At 35.1% G+C, this 18,264-nt stretch overlaps 2 pseudogenes; both read left to right on the top strand.

The window, feature by feature from the left end:
• Positions 1-6,377: 6,377 nt before the first annotated feature.
• LOC109558759 (olfactory receptor 6C3-like) lies at positions 6,378-7,316 on the top strand (annotated as a pseudogene).
• Positions 7,317-17,046: 9,730 nt separating this feature from the next.
• On the top strand, positions 17,047-17,991 carry LOC109558758 (olfactory receptor 6C1-like; annotated as a pseudogene).
• The last annotated feature ends 273 nt before the right edge of the window (positions 17,992-18,264 follow it).

The raw sequence follows: 18,264 nt of genomic DNA, 5'->3' as shown, positions 1-18,264 counted from the left end.
TTTTTGAAACATTAATTAATTAGTATCTACCAAGGCTAACCAAGGAAAAAGAAAAGACACAAACTACTAATATCAATAATGAAGTAAAAGGTATATTCATGATCCCACAGACATTAAAAGGAAATAAGGAATAATTACAAATAATATTATAATCGTAAATATGATAACATGAAATGAACCTATTCTTGAAAGACACAAACTTAAAACCTCACTGAAGAAGGCATGACTAGCCTTACATCTATTCAAGTGTGTGAAGGTGGTGTTAAAAATCTTCCCCACATAAAAAAAATTACCAACTTTTTATTAGCATTATCCTAATCTGAAACCAGAAAAATACATTGTAAGGAGAGGAAACTACAGCTCAGTAACTATCTTAAACACTGATGAAAGATTTCTTAACAAAATTTGATTAGTAGTTAAAACACAGTAATATATATAATATATATTACTGTACTGTATATAAAACAATACAGTAATACATATTAATACATACATTAATATATATATATATATATTCCTTTCTGTAGAGGAAATTACAGCTCAATATCTATATTAAACATTGATGAAAGAGTTCTTAACAAAATTTGATTAGTAGCCACGTGTATACCTGTGGTGGATGCATGTTGATATATGGCAAAACCAATACAATATTGTAAAGTTAAAAAATAAAATTAAATTAAAAAGAAAAAAAATGATTAGTAGCCAAAATACAGTAATATATATAACTACTAATTTGATTAGTAGTTAAAATACAGTAATATATATACTGTAATATATATTATATACACAGTAATATGTAGATTATATATATAAATATATATATATATGGATAATCCAAACTTTTATATACATTAACTTTTTTATTTATAAAAATCAAGTTTGGTTGCATTTCTTTTCTTGGCTTAAGATGTATAAAGATGAATTAAACAAAGGCCATTTACTCCACATTATGTAGCATTATAATGCCAAAAGATATATGTATGAGTAATTGCAACAGAATAAGATAAGTGTGCAAGTTTTAGGAAAGCAAAGAACAGAGGGCACCTAATCCTGGCTTTGCAAACCAGGGAAGATTTCAAGGAATATATGACATTTAGATAAAACCTTAAAGAAAAATATGTGCATGTATGTGTGTATGTCTGTGTGTGTGTGAGAGAGAGAGAGAGAGGGAGGGAGAGGGAGAGAGAGAGAGAAAGAAAAAGAATGCCTAACAATTATAAGAAATGATGAACAATTTGATAAGGTCAGAGCAGAGGTCACACAGGGCCTTGGTTCCAGAAAGATGCCATGCACTTAAGCAATATTTCAAGAGTAACAGAAAGAGAAATAACTGTTCAATACAACTATCTGCATTAATGGGAATGCTCTGTAATCTGTTCCATTTCAATATATTAGCCATTAGCCACATTTGGCTTTGGAGTACTTGAAATGAAATTAATGTAACTGAGGATTTGAGTTTGTATTTTTAACTAATTCATATTTTCATTTAAATAGCCACACATGTGACTTATCATTTATACTGTGAAACTTACAGTCTAGTAAGAATGAGACCATGTTAGCAATTAAAATATAATCACTACTGCAAAGATGAAGTACAAAGCATTATGGAAACATGTAAGAGTTTGGGAAAATCAAAGATTCAGGGAATACTGCCATAAAGAATAAAGTAGATTTATCGGATGACTAGAAGAGAATTGAAGTCCCAAAGAAACCACTTCAAGAGGCAGATTATCAGACTGTTAAAACAAATAAACAAAAATCACAAGTGTGCTCCAGTGAAAAACTGAAGGTGGATGTAAGGCAGTAGGTCTGAATGGAAAGAGGGGATCCAATCTTACAGGACTTTGACTCTGTTAAAATTAGACTCTTTATACTGAAGTCAAAGAAACCTCCTTTTTTTGGAATATGAGAATTATGAGTTGCTCAAGGCAAGGCAATATTTCAGTTGAGTCAGTTATTTTCTCAGCTGAAAGATGACATACAGATATTGTTAATGAGAACAATGAGATAGACAGAATCTGCTAATGGGATAACAGGACATTGATGCTCTTAGCAACTCACTGTCCAAACTCTCATATTGTCTCTAGCTTATTGATGTCAGGGAAATTAGTTATTCATTTAAAGAGCAAAAAAAAAAAAAATCCATATCTGATATAATAATAAATTCTGGGTGGACCAAAGACAAAAATGTAAAAAGCAAAGTCATAGAAGTGTTGAATATAAGCAGATATTTATAGAATTTTGAAATACATGAAAGGATGTACCGCGAATAGGTCACCAAGAATTCATGACAGACTGTACAACTTTCATAGTTGAACCACTCCATTAAAAGTTAAAAAGGAAGGATCGTCTCTGAAAACATCCTGCCACAGATATGAATGGGGGTTACTATTCATAACAGATATATCCTACTAATAAATAAAAAGACAACAAAGCCAAGGAAAAGTGAACACAAGTTAAAATAGACCATTCATGGATGAGAAATAGAAATTAAAATGTTCAACCTATTAATTGCAGAATATGAAATTTTAAGTAATATTAATATTTATACACCACTAGAGCTTCTCTGGTGGGGAAGGCAATGACACCCACTCCAGTACTCTTGCCTGGAAAATCCCATGGACGGAGGAACCTGGTGGGCTGCAGTCCACAGGGTCACTAAGAGTCCGACACGACTGAGCAACTTCACTTTCACTTTTCACTTTCATCCATTGGAGAAGGAAATGGCAACCCACTCCAGTGTTCTTGCCTGGAGAATCCCAGGGACGGGGGAGCTTGGTGGGCTGCCGTCTATGGGGTCACACAGAGTCGGACACGACTAAAGCAGCTTAGCAGCAGCAGCAGCAGCAGCAGCAGCAGAGCTTCCCTGGTAGCTCAGTTGGTAAAGAATCTGCCTGCAATGCAGAAAAACCCGGTTTGATTCTTGGGTCAGAAAGATCTGTTGGATAATGGATAGGCTACCCTATTCTATCCATTGAATACCACTGAAGGCTACCACTCCAGTATTCTTGGGCTTCCCTGATGGCTCAGCTGGTAAAGAATCTCTCTGCAATGTGGGAGACCTGGGTTTGATCCCTGAGTTGGGACTATTCTGCTAATTTATACATTATCACTTTAACCTTTGCATTATACTATGAATGAGGCCTGTTAGGATTCTCATTTTATGGGTAGAGCAACCTCAGAAAGGTTAAATCAAGTTGGAAAGTTTACAAAGGGCTTGGCTCTCTTTAACCTCAAAACCTAGGCACCAGGATGCGATCTTTATGATATTTTTATTAAATTAATTTTGGCATCATTTTCATCCTTATATAAAATTTGTGACTGCATCTAGCACTGATTAGGATGCACTGAAAGAGTTCATTCCTGTCTGTAGGAGAGAAATTTTGAAGTTTCTATCAAAATTTAGTATATATGTTACATCAATACTTCTATGTATGCAAAAAAGTGCATAAAAATAGACAGCAATATAACCAATGATGTGAAATTGTTAGCAGACTAATTCCCTAAATCTCAATCAACAATGAAATTACCAATGAAATTATGTCTCCTCTGTTGTTCTATGCAATTATATATAATGAGTTCTATCTAGATAATTTGACAATGAATAATATCCATTACCTATTATTAACTGAAAATAAAGGAAAATTGCCAAATATTTTCTGTAATAAATTTGCATTAATTTAAGAAGGAAAAAATGTATCTCTGAGAGTGTGAATGTGGCTATGTTTATAGCTGAATATCTAGAAATATATGTAGCACAACACAATACAAAAATATAACACTATATAATTTTGAGCTTTGAGGGCAAACAAAAATTCATTTGGAAACATAAGGGTCATTCCATAAGTCACAATGTGCTGATTTGATACCAGTTCTCTCATACTTGATTCTCCTAACATTAAGCATATGTAACTATTAGAATGAAAAATACTAAAGTTTCAAGTACTCTTCTTATTTTTAAAGATATTAAAATGCTTTATTTATTCATTCATTCTACTTTGTGCTGGTGGAGATGTGAAAATGAATGAAACTTAGGTACTACCCTTAGTGAAGGGTCCACTGTGGTGTAGCTCAGCCCCGTATTCAATCCACCCCAAAGGAACTGAGGATAAATTATCTCCCAAGTGTGGACTGAGTGCCATGTGCTTATTAGAGAAATTTAAGTCCAACCAAAGGAAAACCAACTGGTTGGCACACTTTTGCTTTTATCCTGCTCTATTCATTAGCTTCTGGAAAAGTGTATATCATGACATCACTACATCTCTTGAATTATCTCTTCTTACACCCTTTCTGTCATCCCTCTGGTTTCAGAGATTTAAGCAGTAACCAAAGAAGGTAAAATCATTTAATCTTTTGGTAATAGTCAATCTTCATCTTATCCAGGGACCTTTGAAATGTTTTACCTTCCAGTCATTAAGCAGTGTTTCTTGAACTTTTCCTTCAAGAACTCTCAGGATTACAAGAGTGATTTCTTAAAGTTTCAGTCAGGAAAATGTTTACCTTTATATGGCAAGATGAAAGAAATGAAACACAAATATTTCATAGAGTTTATAGAAAATATCCATGAAATCAAGCCTGTGTTTTCTCTATGTAAGATACTTTTATATAATGGAGACAAGGATGAGATAATGACCAAAAAATCTCCTAAGGTATAATATGAATGCATTACATCTCATATTTTAAGTACATAAAGAAAATCTGGGATTATATTTCTGACTGGAATCATTAGATGTATCATAAAGTAAGAGCGTTCCCAATTTTTAAATGTGCATTTCACCCTTTTTCCATCCAAAAGTTTATTTTGTCAGAATAAATCGCTTTAACACATTTACTATTACTTGTTTTATATTTTAACATTTCAATCATTGTTCAAAACATAGCAGTAGTTTCTGCCTTTTAATCTGCCAATTTTGCTAATATGTATAACAAAATATGTTTATTCTTAAAGGAAGAAAATGCTGATTGTTAGGAAGGACTTAAAGAGAAAAAAGAAGGCACTATACAAGCTTTGATACGTACCACCTGTTGACTGTTCTGCTCGGGCTGCTGCTGCTAAGGCACTTCAGTCATGTCCGATTCTGTGTGACCCCATAGACGGGCAACCTACCAGGCCCCGCCATCCCTGGGATTCTCCAGGCAAGAACACTGGAGTGGGTTGCCATTTCCTCCTCCAATGCATGAAAGTGAAAAGTGAAAGTGAAATCCCTCAGTCGTGTCCGACTCTTATCGACCCCATGGACTGCAGCCTAACAGGCTCCTCCGTCCATGGGATTTTCCAGGCAAGAGTACTGGAGTGGGTTGCCATTGCTTTCTCCATTGACTGTTCTTATTCATGCTATAAAATAAAATAAATATTAATAAAAGCTTACACAGAAATACAATTCTGGTTGCTAAGAATAAAGAGTGATCAAGATAAATAAAAATTATATAGATTACTTTTGAACAATTTTGGTTACTAGACAGTAAATCTTAAACATAAATGTATTTATTCTAATGACTTAGCCTCCTAGAAAGAAGTTAATGGGATATTTTGGCATCAGAAGGCTCCCTCTTGTGTTCTGTCCTGTCCTCAGACACATAAGTGTAAAAGGAGTAAATACAGCAAAATTTTAAAAATGAGATGACTGTAAATGTAAAGAGATGTAAAAATGATATAAAAGGATCAGTATGTCATAGAAATGCAATATTGATATAGCTCTATGTGGTATTAGTCAATATCGCTAATTTCTTATTTCTTTCTTTTAAATTAGAAATTTGTTCTTATTTATAAGCAAGGCAATTCTATTTCCATGTATATGTGATTGTAAACACATTTATTTATTTTGGGCATATTGAAGAAGTATATACTAAGAAAGAAAAAATCATAGCTATTATTAAGCTCAGGAATTGTCATTGGGTCATCAGTTGCCACTGAAACCTCCTAAGCCCATAAAGTTTGTACATAGTATCAGAACCATAACACAAAATTAGATATTTCAATCCTATAAGCACAGTATCCTGGAAACTAGAAACTAATGTCTTAATATTTAAACTACAGAGTTGGCTAGTAAATATGGTTGTAGAAAATGTAATTAAAAGATATTTGCTCACATAGAAAATTTAGTCCAATGTAGAGGTTTTATGTCAAATCACTAATGTGGGGACTTTTAACATAGACCTGTAAATACATTTTTTCCCTTTAATAGACAATGTGTAAAGTATTTTGCTTTAGTAGGAGTGAGTGGATATTGCAAAAATTCTTACAGGGAAAAAGGTCCAGTGCTTCCTTTAATGAGAGCTAATAATTCCAATATATAAATCTTCAATTCATTTACTATTCACTTACTCTTTGTTTTGTTTTATACCAACAGATTTGGCTTAAAGACAATAAAATCAGTATGAGAAACTACACAATGCTTACAGAATTCGTCCTCTTGGGCATATCAGACAACCCAGAGCTTCAGGTTGTCATTTTTATCTTTTTATTTCTGGCTTATGTATTGAGTGTTGTTGGAAACCTAACCATCATCATCCTCACTTTAACAGACTGTCATCTAAAGACGCCAATGTATTATTTCCTCCGGAATTTCTCCTTCTTAGAGATTACGTTCACCAGTGTTTCTATCCCCAGGTTTTTTGGGGCAATCATTACTAAAGTCAAGACTATTTCCTATAACAATTGCTTGGCTCAGTTATTTTTCTTCATCTTCATGGGTGTGTCTGAGTTTTTCCTTCTCACTGCCATGTCTTATGATCGATATGTTGCCATCTGCAAGCCTCTCCATTACCCACCATCATGAACAAGAAAATCTGCACTTTGCTGGTCTTTAGTTCATGGCTCGGGGGGTTTCTTACCATTTTTCCACCACTCATGCTTATCCTTCAGCTAGATTTCTGTGCTTCCAACATAACTGATCACTTCTCCTGTGATTACTTCCCCATTTTGCAACTCTCATGCTCAGATACGTGGCTTTTAGAGATGATTGGCTTTTACTTTGCTTTTGTGACTCTGCTCTTCACATTGGAATTAGTGATTCTATCCTACGTGTGCATTATTACCACCATTTTGAGAATACCATCGACTACTCAGAGGAAAAAGGCTTTCTCCACATGTTCCTCTCACATGATTTTCATTTCCATTTCTTATGGAAGCTGTATATTCATGTATGTCAAGCCTTCAGCAAAAGAAAGAGCTTCATTGACCAAAGGAGTAACTATTCTCATCACTTCAATTGCCCCCATGTTAAATCCTTTTATTTATACCTTGAGGAATTGAGCAAGTAAAACAAGCTCTGAAAAACTTGGTTCATAAAGTGATACTTTCTAGAAATAAATGAAAGTGTGTATTAACATGAATGAATGCAATTTAACTTCTACAGTGTCCACCTAGCTCCATCTCACAGGTATCATCTGCACTGCTGAGCTCATTAGCTCAAACTTCCTTTTTAATGAAATTGACTATGCTGTGTCTTCCTTTCAAACTATCTATAGCTTCCATATAATCACGGACTTACAATTCCAGATAGAAAACCAGTAGCTTTAGAACATAAATTATTTTATCCATTATTCTGAATAATAAAAAATCTCATATTGAATAAAAATATTTAATATGGTAATTTCTAAAGGAGTAAACATTGTTTTAATCAGCTTACTCTTAAATTTTATCATTTGGTACTAATATAGCAATTTCTTAAAGTTGTGGAATATGAAATAAATAATCAACAGCCATATTTTTTGCACACTGTCTGCAATATCTGTCCAGTTCTTTCCACTCATCTGATGTACTTGGATATTTATTTTCCTACTTTCAGATAACTAGAAGTTCATAAGATCTCATAATTCTTAGTTATGCTGAAGGCATGTGTTATGTTTATTTTATATACTCTCTTTATGTATCTACATTATTTTTATAAATTCTTAAAAAGGAATAGTTAGCTACCATGACTCTAATGCCACCTGAAAATTTAACAGGAATTTCTTGAATAATATTCCTTCTATAGAGAGCGTTTATTTCATTATGTATGTTGAATTAAGTATGTTCTGTTTCATATCTTATGTAATCTTACAGGTAAATGGCAAATTGCACGTTTGCTCAGTGTCTGACTTTTTGCAACCCATGGACTGTAGCCCACCAGGCTCCTCTGTCCCTGGGATTTCCCAGGCAAGAATACAGGAGTGGGTTGCCATTTCCTCCTCCAGGGGACCTTCCTGACCCAGGGATTGAACTCAAGTCTCCTGCATCTCCTCACTGGCAGACGGATTCTTTACCATTGAGCCTTTGGACATGCTGTATGACAAATTAGTCATGATTATCTCATATACACGGAGAAGGCAATGGCACCCCACTCCGGTACTCTTACCTGGAAAATCCCGTGGATGGAGGAGCCCGTTAGGCTGCAGTCCATGGGGTCGCTAAGAGTCGGACACGACTGGGCGGCTTCACTTTCACTTTTCACTTTCGTGCATTGGAGAAGGAAATGGCAACCCACTCCAGTGTTCTTGCCTAGAGAATCCCAGGAACGGGGGAGCCTGGTGGGCTGCCGTCTATGGGGTCGCACAGAGTTGGACACGACTGAAGTGACTTAGCAGCAGCAGCAGCAGCAGCAGCAGCATCTCATACACAAATGTGTAAATAGATGCTCAGAAAATTTGAGTGATTTGGCTGAGTGATTTGCCTAATTAGTCAATGCTGCTGCAGCTGTTTAGTCATGTCTGACTCTGTGTGACCCCATAGACTATAGCCTCCCTACGCTCCTCTGTCGATGCGGTTTCCCAGGCAAGAATACTGGAGTGAGTTGCCCTCGCCTTCTCCAATATAACCAGTATGATAGCTCAATTTATAAAAGCAAACAAAAAGTGTTTATATGTGTGATTATATACTTATTTGAAACTCTGTAAGGATATATAAATTTCACACAATATTTACTAAGGACCTGAATGATTCTATTGCCTTTCACCCCCATCATATTATTTGTGTGTGTTTGCTGCTGCGTGGCTTCAGTCCTGTCCGACTCTGTGCGACCCCATAGACGGCAGCCCACCAGGCTTCCCGTTCCTGGGATTCTCCAGGCAAGAACACTGGAGTGGGTTGCCGTTTCCTTCTCCAATGCGTGAAACTGAAAAGTGAAAGTGAAGTCGCTCAGGTGTGTCCGACTCTAGTGACCCCATGGACTGCAGCCTACCAGACTCCTCCGTCCATGGGATTTTCTAGGCAAAGGTATTGGAGTGGGGTGCCATTGCCTTCTCTGACTGAATGTTTACATTAATATAATTATAGTCTACTTATCCAAGATACTAACTCCTAAAGTTATGCTTGGCATACAGATTAAAGCTTTAATCAAAACAAGATACTCTTCAATCTCTGTTGTGCTGAGCAAGAGAAGGAGTAGGAAAAAAGTATGAACTATTATACTTTTAATGTATAGCAGTATAATGGTGACAAAAGTTTTTACTGGAAGACAGATTAAAAATAATGGAGTCAATGAATGTAGTTAGTTAAATGTGGTAGATTACCACTTAAAAAAAAAGACATGGAATATTTTGTAGAAATCTGTACTAGGAATTACGATAATTGGTTGCTAATATCTGTCTAAAAATGATGTCAAGGGAAAAGGCTTCACACTTAGTGTTGTTTTTTTGTTTGTTTGGGTCTCATTGGATACTGTTCTCAAGCTTTCTTTTCTAATCCCAATACTAATGTGTTTTATGTTTTGTATTCCTTCGTGTTTTGTGCACATTTTTGTTCTGGCAATTTTGATTAGCAGAATTAGTTCCCTTTAGCCTGTATGAGAGAGAATAGATAAAACATTCAGTAACTTGTGCTACTTAAAATCTATGCAGAAACGATTCCAGAGGGTTTTTAAACACCTTATATTTTTTTTATCTTGCATATATTTACTTTTTCTCATTCTCTATTGTCAAATAAACATATCCTCTCTGAATAAAAGAGAAATTTAAGACAAAAACATTCACAATAGAAAGCAAATTTGTGCAATGAGAAGAAATGTTTTTTGAAGAAATGGATTACAACCATGGTAGTTGCTAATATGTTTATATTGCAGCCACTCGAATGTTATCGAACTTGTACAAAAATCAGGGGTAAGTCTGGCAAATAGATAGCAGTGAAAGTCTCTCAAATTTTATCAGTGATTTATTACTTATCACCTGAACAAATTAAATAGGATAAGAGCTTGCTATGCAGAGCAGGCGACTGTACTCAATCCTCTGTAATACCTGTATGGAAAAAGAATCTAAAAAAGAGTGGATGTATGCATATGTATAACTGATTCACTGTGCTGTGGAAGTGGTAGTGTTAGTCACTCAGTTATGTCCAACTCTTTGTGACCCTAAGGACTATATAGCCCACTCCTCTGTCCATAGAATTCCCAGGCAAGAATACTGGAGTGGGTTTCCATTTCCTTCTCCAGGGGATCTTCCCGACCCAGGGATCAAACCAGTGTCTCTTGAATTGGCAGGTAGATATTTTACCACTGAGCCACCAGGGAAGCCCTCGCTATTAAATAAAGGCAGGTAATTATTATTTCTGTTGTTTGTTTCTAACTGAATATAGGCTTTGCAGTAATTTTTTTAAGAGAGTAGACTTTAATTTCTGGTATATTCTTTGCTAGCTGTATAAAACATCAAAGGACAGAACCTAACTTAGCCTAGTTATTTATTTGGCAATAAAAATTAAAGATTCATAGGTATGTTATAAGAGTTAAGTGAAGTAAAAATACAAAAGTTATTATTTCACTGAAAAAAGTGATACTTTTTCTAAAACATAATTGCTATGATTATCCCTCCCAGAGTTGAGAATTAATTACAATCAAAAGAAAATTAAAGTAAATAAAAATAAAGAAAATTAGTCTTCTTAACATATATTAAGTGCCACATGATTTTAGAATAATTTCATTTATGTTATTGCAATTATTTCTAAGAAATACTTTTGAAACTTCAACTCCATTTTAAACACAGAAAACTGAAGCTTAAAATATTAAATAGCTCATCCAGAGTCATACATCCATAAATGGTCCATTTGTATTTTTAATTCATGTTTTTCTTACTGCAATGTCCCTATTTTTTGTGTGATAGTAATTTACCCTAGAATGCTATAACTAAGGAATTAATAGCATGTTAATAATTTTAACATAATAATTATAATAATAATAATTTTTAAATTTACTTTCCCTTCATTATTTAAATTATAGATCACTAACAAATGAACTGAAAGTGTGAGGTTATGAATTGATATCCACCACAAACCTTCAAAGATATAAATGTTACTATTTCTGGACTTTTTATTAAATGTGAATATTATCTCTTTTTCCCCTTGTGTTGTCTCTGTGAACACTGGTAAGTATGCTGAGAATTGAGCCTGCCTATCCCTATTGAAATAAAGAAATGTAAATTAATCAGATTTCTTCAAGGAAGTAGTCCTCTAAATAATTGTGGAAAAAAAATGTATCTAATGAAACACTCCTTCCAACCCTTGACTGGTTCTCCTGAGGAGTCTTTGCGTCATTCAAGATGTGACAATTCTTAAAGGATCCTAGTGTCATGGCCCAAAGTTCAGAATGATTGAGCAGTGTCCAAGATAATATGAAGCCAAACTAAATGTTACATATGACATTTAATTAAACAACTTCCCTTTTCTTACTGCATTAACCTAAACCCTAAAACACCCTTTAAACTCACAAAGTACAAAGAAATAATGATGCAATGAATGAAGTACATTGCTTTTCTGGTATGATTTGTCAACGTTTTCTAATGACCTGCAATGAAGTTTACCTGAAGAAGAGAGAATTAGTAGATACAGTAAAAGTTGTACAAACTATACCTTCAAAGTCATTGCATTACTAAGAGATTTTTCCTCCCAGTGTACAAAAACATTTTTAAAAACAACCACAGCAAAACACACCAGAAATAAAATGGAACCAATCAAAGATGCCTATCTCAGTCTCTCAAAGGAATATCTTTTATTCTTTTAAAAAGAATGTATTCATTAATATGGGGGTCTCTTTTTCAACTTGGGTATCAAAGAAATCCTAAATTTATCTACAGTTTCATTGTCAATGTTAACATGATAATAGGGGTTTAGGAAGGGCAGGACATAGGAATGTTTTCAGAATGACATTTTGAAGATGATTTGCAGTCATCTTATTAACAAATTAGAAATAATATTGCTGATCTTAATTTTTAATAGCTCAAAGAATCTGTCTCAAGGATTCTCAGAAAACAAGTAAGAATTGATTTTTATGAAATGAGTGGAAAGAAATACAAAACTTAGTAACCTAAACTGCATTCTTCCAGAGGGAAATATGGACTTGCATTCAGAAATAAAAGCTGAAAACATGAGTTAAATGCTTGGAGATATTCTTCATATTCTGCGTGAATACATCCTTGGGGTGGTTTAAATCTCTTGGAATCATATATACCCTGTTAAACACTGAAATGTGTTTCTTTCAAAAGCCTGATGAGTGAAGGAATGAATGCTGATAATTTTTTATCATGCTTACTTGATGTTAGATGAATAAAATCCATTGAATTTTCATAATTTTTTTACATACAAAGTTTCATATGCCACTCCCAAATTTCTGATATTAAATCGTCTCTTCCTAGAGTTTGCTTCAGCCTGTTTTCTCTGGCCCTAGAAGACTGGCTATGTTAGTGTCCGTTACCAGTAATGTTCATATGAAATCTTCTAATGTCTATTAATATCTTTCTTCACAGCTCTTCTTACATTCTGTCACGAATTTAGTCAGCAGCAAAAAGTGTAAATCCTGATATTATAATTCATCAAATAATTAAAATTATGAGGAAACTGAAGAGGAAAATGAATACGTAATGAAATTGAAATAGGCTTAAAAATACAGTGCAATGACACATAGTTCATCATATAACAGTAATAATATAATTAAAAGGAAACCTGACTCTCCAATGCCTGTAGGTTATTGCAGAAATTTCAATCTTGAAATTGAAACCAAAATTTGTCAGTTTATGAGAATGTATTTTGTGAGTTCAAAGTGTTATGAAAAACTAGTGCTTTCAATGAAAGGCAAATCCTGATGAAGGAAGAGTGATGTTACTGAGCAGGAGTAGAGTTCATTAAAAGAATGAATTGTAAAGAAATTAAGGACATTGATTTTGAAATGATAGTTTACAATTTTTTAAATTATATATCAAAAATTTAGCTTCCTTTACATATTCTTTGTTATAAATTTACTCAATAAAGGGTATTTAAGCAGATAATGCATCCTGAAAAGTAGGTAAAGTAGGAAAATATACCTTATAAATAAAGATAGAACTGACATGAAATATAGTCTAGAATTTTGCTTAAAAGAGCATTGCACTTACTGGCAGTATGAAATTCAACAAAAAATTCAGAAGTAATTACTTACATAGGTAAGTGCTTATCTTAAATCTACTCTCACTATACTAGGCACTGGATCATGTTGCCATAGCTTTGAAGGTAAGACTTTGAGCTACACAGACTAGAGAGGAGTTCACAGGAGATTCTGTACTATGTAAGGTGGGTTTGAAAGGATTACTATAAATTCCTACAAAACTCATACCATGAGTATTACATCTGTTCAGGAATAAGGAAGAAGGTGATTTGAAAATGATTCAAATATTCTATCCTCTATGCTAGTCATATATATATATATTTTATTTAATACAAGCTTCACAGTCTTTCTCAGAAAGGTTACTAATATTAATGAGGAGCAGAGAAATAAAGTGGCTATTGGTAGCAATGTTGATGTCTTGGCAAATATCTAACATGCCTCAAATGTGGTGATCAAATCCTAGCTGAAGATGAGACAGTGGATTGTTTGTGGAAAGTAGGGGAGCAATGATGGGTAGAGAAGGCAGATACACTGTGTTGGGAGAAGTGATCATGTACTCAAAGTGGAAGAATGAGGATAAGATTCACTTTCCTAGAATGCCTGTTGGGTACTTTACAGTCACACGGTTCTACTCTATTTTCATTGCTGTTGTTGCTATTGTTCTTATGTGGCTCTCTTGGTGCTAAATCTATGCACTACTACTTATCTTAGATGTAAGTTTTTACATAACACAACATCTAAATTCCGAATGTTTTCAGCTCAGTGGTTAGGGAATGTTTTCTCTATTGAACAAAGCCTTATAGGGGTTTTATTAAATGATAAGCATTTTTCAAAATGCTTCACATGTATTTGCTCATTTAATGATCAAAATAGTGTGTATTTATAGATGGGCATGAAGGGTCTGAGTGGCTTTCAGACCTAGTAAGTGAATTGGATTAAAACCTACATATCCTCACTCTTCTGTAATATTATTTAAATTTTACCCCCCAAAAAAGAAAAATTAAAACTCAATATTTCCAAAACATATACAAGTAAACATATTATTAACATTTACTTTCTTGAAGGGCAATTGTCTTACTTATTAATCATCATCATAATAATAACATAAAAGTAATATTTCAAATATAAAGGGAAATAGGTTGTATGAGAATAAAGTCCATAATGATGACACATAGTTATGCTGTAATATTATAAATTGTTGCGAGGGATTAAGATGATATCGACCTTAAGCTTACATGATTGACTATCTCATTTTCCCCTCTATCTCTAAAACCTGCAGTTGCCAGTGGCAGTGACTTTAGCATTTCTGACTTCCAGTGAGATAGTAAGAGTTGAAAAACCTGAAAGACTTCTTTGGTGGTCCAGTGGTTAAGACTTTGCCTTCCAATGAAGAGGGTGCTGTTTGGATTCCTGATGAGGAATCTCGGATCCCACATGCATCATGGCCAAAAAAAACCTCAACAGAAAAAAAAATACTCTAACAAATTCAAAGATTTTAAAATCTTTTAAAACAAATATTTTTAAAATGATTCACATATAAAAATCTTAAAAAAACGAAAAAACTCAGTGTTAACAAAACTTGATCTGCTGTTCTGTTGTTGTTTAGTCACTAAGTTGTGTTAAACCCCTTTGCAACCCTGTGGACTGAGCATTCCAGGCTCCTCTGTTCATTCCCAGGCAAGAATCCTGGAGTGGATTGCCATTTTCTTCTCCAGGGATCCTTCCAACCCAGGGATCAAACCTGCAGGTTTGATCATCACAGGCAGATACTTTACCTCTGAGCCACCAGAGAAGCCAAGGACAAAACAGTCATTTGTTATTTAAAAATTGCAACATCTTTTCCATTTTATTTCATTTTAATTTTTTATTTAATATTATTTTCACTTTACAATATTGTATTGGTTTTGCCATACATCAACATGCCTCTGCCATGGGTGTACATGTGTTCCCCATCCTGAACCCCCCTCCCACCTCCCTCCCCATACCATCCCTCTGCGTCATCCCAGTGCACCAGCCCCAAGCTTCCTGTATCCTACATCAAACCTGGACTGGCGATTCATTTCTTATATAATATTATACATGTTTTAATGCCATTCTCCCAAATCATCCCCCCTCCTTCTCCCACAGAGTTCAAAAGACTGTTCTATACATCTGTATTTCTTTTGCTGTCTTGCATATCGGGTTGTCATTACCATCTTTCTAAATTCCATATATATGCGTTGCTGCTGCTACTGCTGCTAAGTTGCTTCAGTCATGTCTGACTCAGTGCAACCCCACAGACAGCAGCCCACTAGGCTCCTCTGTCCCTGGAATTCTCCAGGCAAGGATACTGAAGTGTGTTGCCATTTCCTTCTCCAGTGCATGAAAGTGAAAAGTGAAAGTGAAGTCGCTCAGTTGTGCCTGATTCTTAGTGACCCTATGGACAGGAGCCTACCAGGCTCCTCCGTCCATGGGATTTTCCAGGCAAGAGTACTGGAGTGGGGTGCCATTGCCTTCTTCGTATATATGCGTTAGTATACTGTATTGGTGTTTTTCTTTCTGGCTTACTTCACTCTGTATAATAGGCTCCAGTTTCATCCACCTCATTAGAACTGATTCAAATGTATTCTTTTTAATGGCTGAGTAATACTCCATTGAGTATATGTACCACAGCTTTCTTATCCATTCATCTGCCAATGGACATCTAAATTGCTTCCATGTCCTGGCTATTATAAACAGTGTTGTGATGAACATTGGGGTACATGTGTCTCTTTCCCTTCTGGTTTCCTCAGTGTGTATGCCCAGCAGTGGGATTGCTGGGTCATAAGGCAGTTCTATTTACAGTTTTTTAAGGAATCTCCACACTGTTTTCCATAGTGGCTGTACTAGTTTGCATTCCCACCAACAGTGTAAGAGGGTTCCCTTTTCTCCACACCCTCTCCAGCATTTATTGCTTGTAGACTTTTGGATCACAGCCATTCTGACTGGTGTGAAATGTACCTCACTGTGGTTTTGATTTGCATTTCTCTGATAATGAGTGATGTTGAACATCTTTTCATGTATTTGTTAGCCATCTGTATATCTTCTTTGGAGAAATGTCTATTTAGTTCTTTGGCCCATTTTTTGATTGGGTCATTTATTTTTCTGGAATTGAGCTGTTGAAATTGCTTGTATATTTTTGAGATTAGTTGTTTGTCAGTTGCTTCATTGGCTGTTATTTTCTCCCATTCTGAAGGCTGTCTTTTCACCTTGCTTATAGTTTCCTTTGTTGTGCAGAAGATTTTAATTTTAATTAGATCCTATTTATCTTTTCCATTTTAAAGATTCTTAATATAATTAAGCTTTTAAGTTACACAGGAGGAAAACTGTGTAGGCATTGGAATATTAGCACAAAGATAATTCTCATGAAACCTGATGGGTATGTTTCTGAAAGTCCATAGGTAGTATTTGGTGTCAGAAAAGTGTAGGAACAAATTCTTATAACAAATGCCCTATAAGCTTTGTGATATTTACAGTTTTAAACTTCCTTTAATCAAAGAGTGTTTTACTTATTAAACAGAGGAAACTTAAGGATCAATGTCATTATCAATTTGCCTTAAATTTCCCCTGAAGGTGAAATGACATACTAATTTCATCAAATCCGATGTCTACACTAAGATATTTGGTAATCCTCTCTTCTAGTGTTTTCCTTGTGCTTTCTCTTATAGGTCTCCTGGAAGGAGAAAAACAAACAAGCAACTGAAGAATGAGAAACCATACAGAAACAATAGAGTTTATCCTCCTAGGACTGTCAGATGACCCACAACTTCAGGTTGTGAGCATTGTCTTTCTGGTCATCACCTACATGTTCAGCATCACTAGGAACCTGACCATTATCACCCTGACCCTGCTGGATGCCCACCTCCAAACCCCCATGTATTTCTTCCTCAGAAATTTCTCCATCTTAGAAGTGTCATTATACCCAAGTCTCAGTATACCCAAGTTCCTGGCCATCATTGTTACAGGAGATTAAACCATTTCTTTTAATGATTGCATTGCTCAGTTATTTTTTCTCATTCTCTTGGGAGTCACTGAGTTTTACCTTCTGTCTGCCATGTCCTACGACCATTACATTGCCATCTGCAAACCCCTGCATTACATGACCATCATGAATCACAGAGTCTGCACACTGCTTGTCTTCTCTTCCTGGCTAGTTTCATTCTTAATCATATCCCCTGCACTCATGTTGCTCTTAAACCTTGATTCCTGTAGGTCTAATATTATTGACCATTTTACCTGTGATTATTTTCCTTTGCTTCAACTGTCTTGTTCAGAGACAAACTTTCTTGAAAAGATGGGGTTTTCCTGTGCTGTGTTTACTCTAATGTTCACTTTGGCATTGATAATTCTGTCCTATACATACATCATCAGAACAATTTTAAGAATTTCTTCTACTAGTCAGAGGACAAAGGCCTTTTTCCACATGTTCTTCCCACATGATTGTCATCTCCATCTCTATGGCAGCTGCTTTTTTATGTACATTAAACCCTCAGCACAGGACAGGGTGTCTTTGAGCAAGGGAGTGGCTCTGCTAAACACCTCAGTAGCCCCCATGCTGAACCCCTTCATTTACAGTCTACGGAATCAGCAAGTCAAACAAGCCTTCAAGGACATGGCAAGAAAGACTATTTTTCAGAAGCAAATGAAATGATGTGCTATAATAAATTAGAGACATTTTGCAGAGCAACATTAAAAAATATATAATCAATAATTTTAATAACTTATTCAAAACACAATGGCTTTCCTGTCAACCGTGTTTATTCTTTTTATTCCTAGAAGTTTAAAATCATGTGAAATGTCATGTATGAAACGAGATGCCAGTCCAGGTTCAGTGCACGATGCTGGATGCTTGGGGCTGGTGTGCTGGGATGGCCCAGGGGGATGGTATAGGGAGGGGGGAGGGAGGAGGGTTCAGGATGGGGAG

The sequence above is a fragment of the Bos indicus genome, chromosome 5, assembly GCF_029378745.1.
Source record: "Bos indicus isolate NIAB-ARS_2022 breed Sahiwal x Tharparkar chromosome 5, NIAB-ARS_B.indTharparkar_mat_pri_1.0, whole genome shotgun sequence".
Lineage (NCBI taxonomy): Eukaryota > Metazoa > Chordata > Mammalia > Artiodactyla > Bovidae > Bos > Bos indicus.
This window is presented reverse-complemented; position numbering and strand designations above follow the sequence as displayed.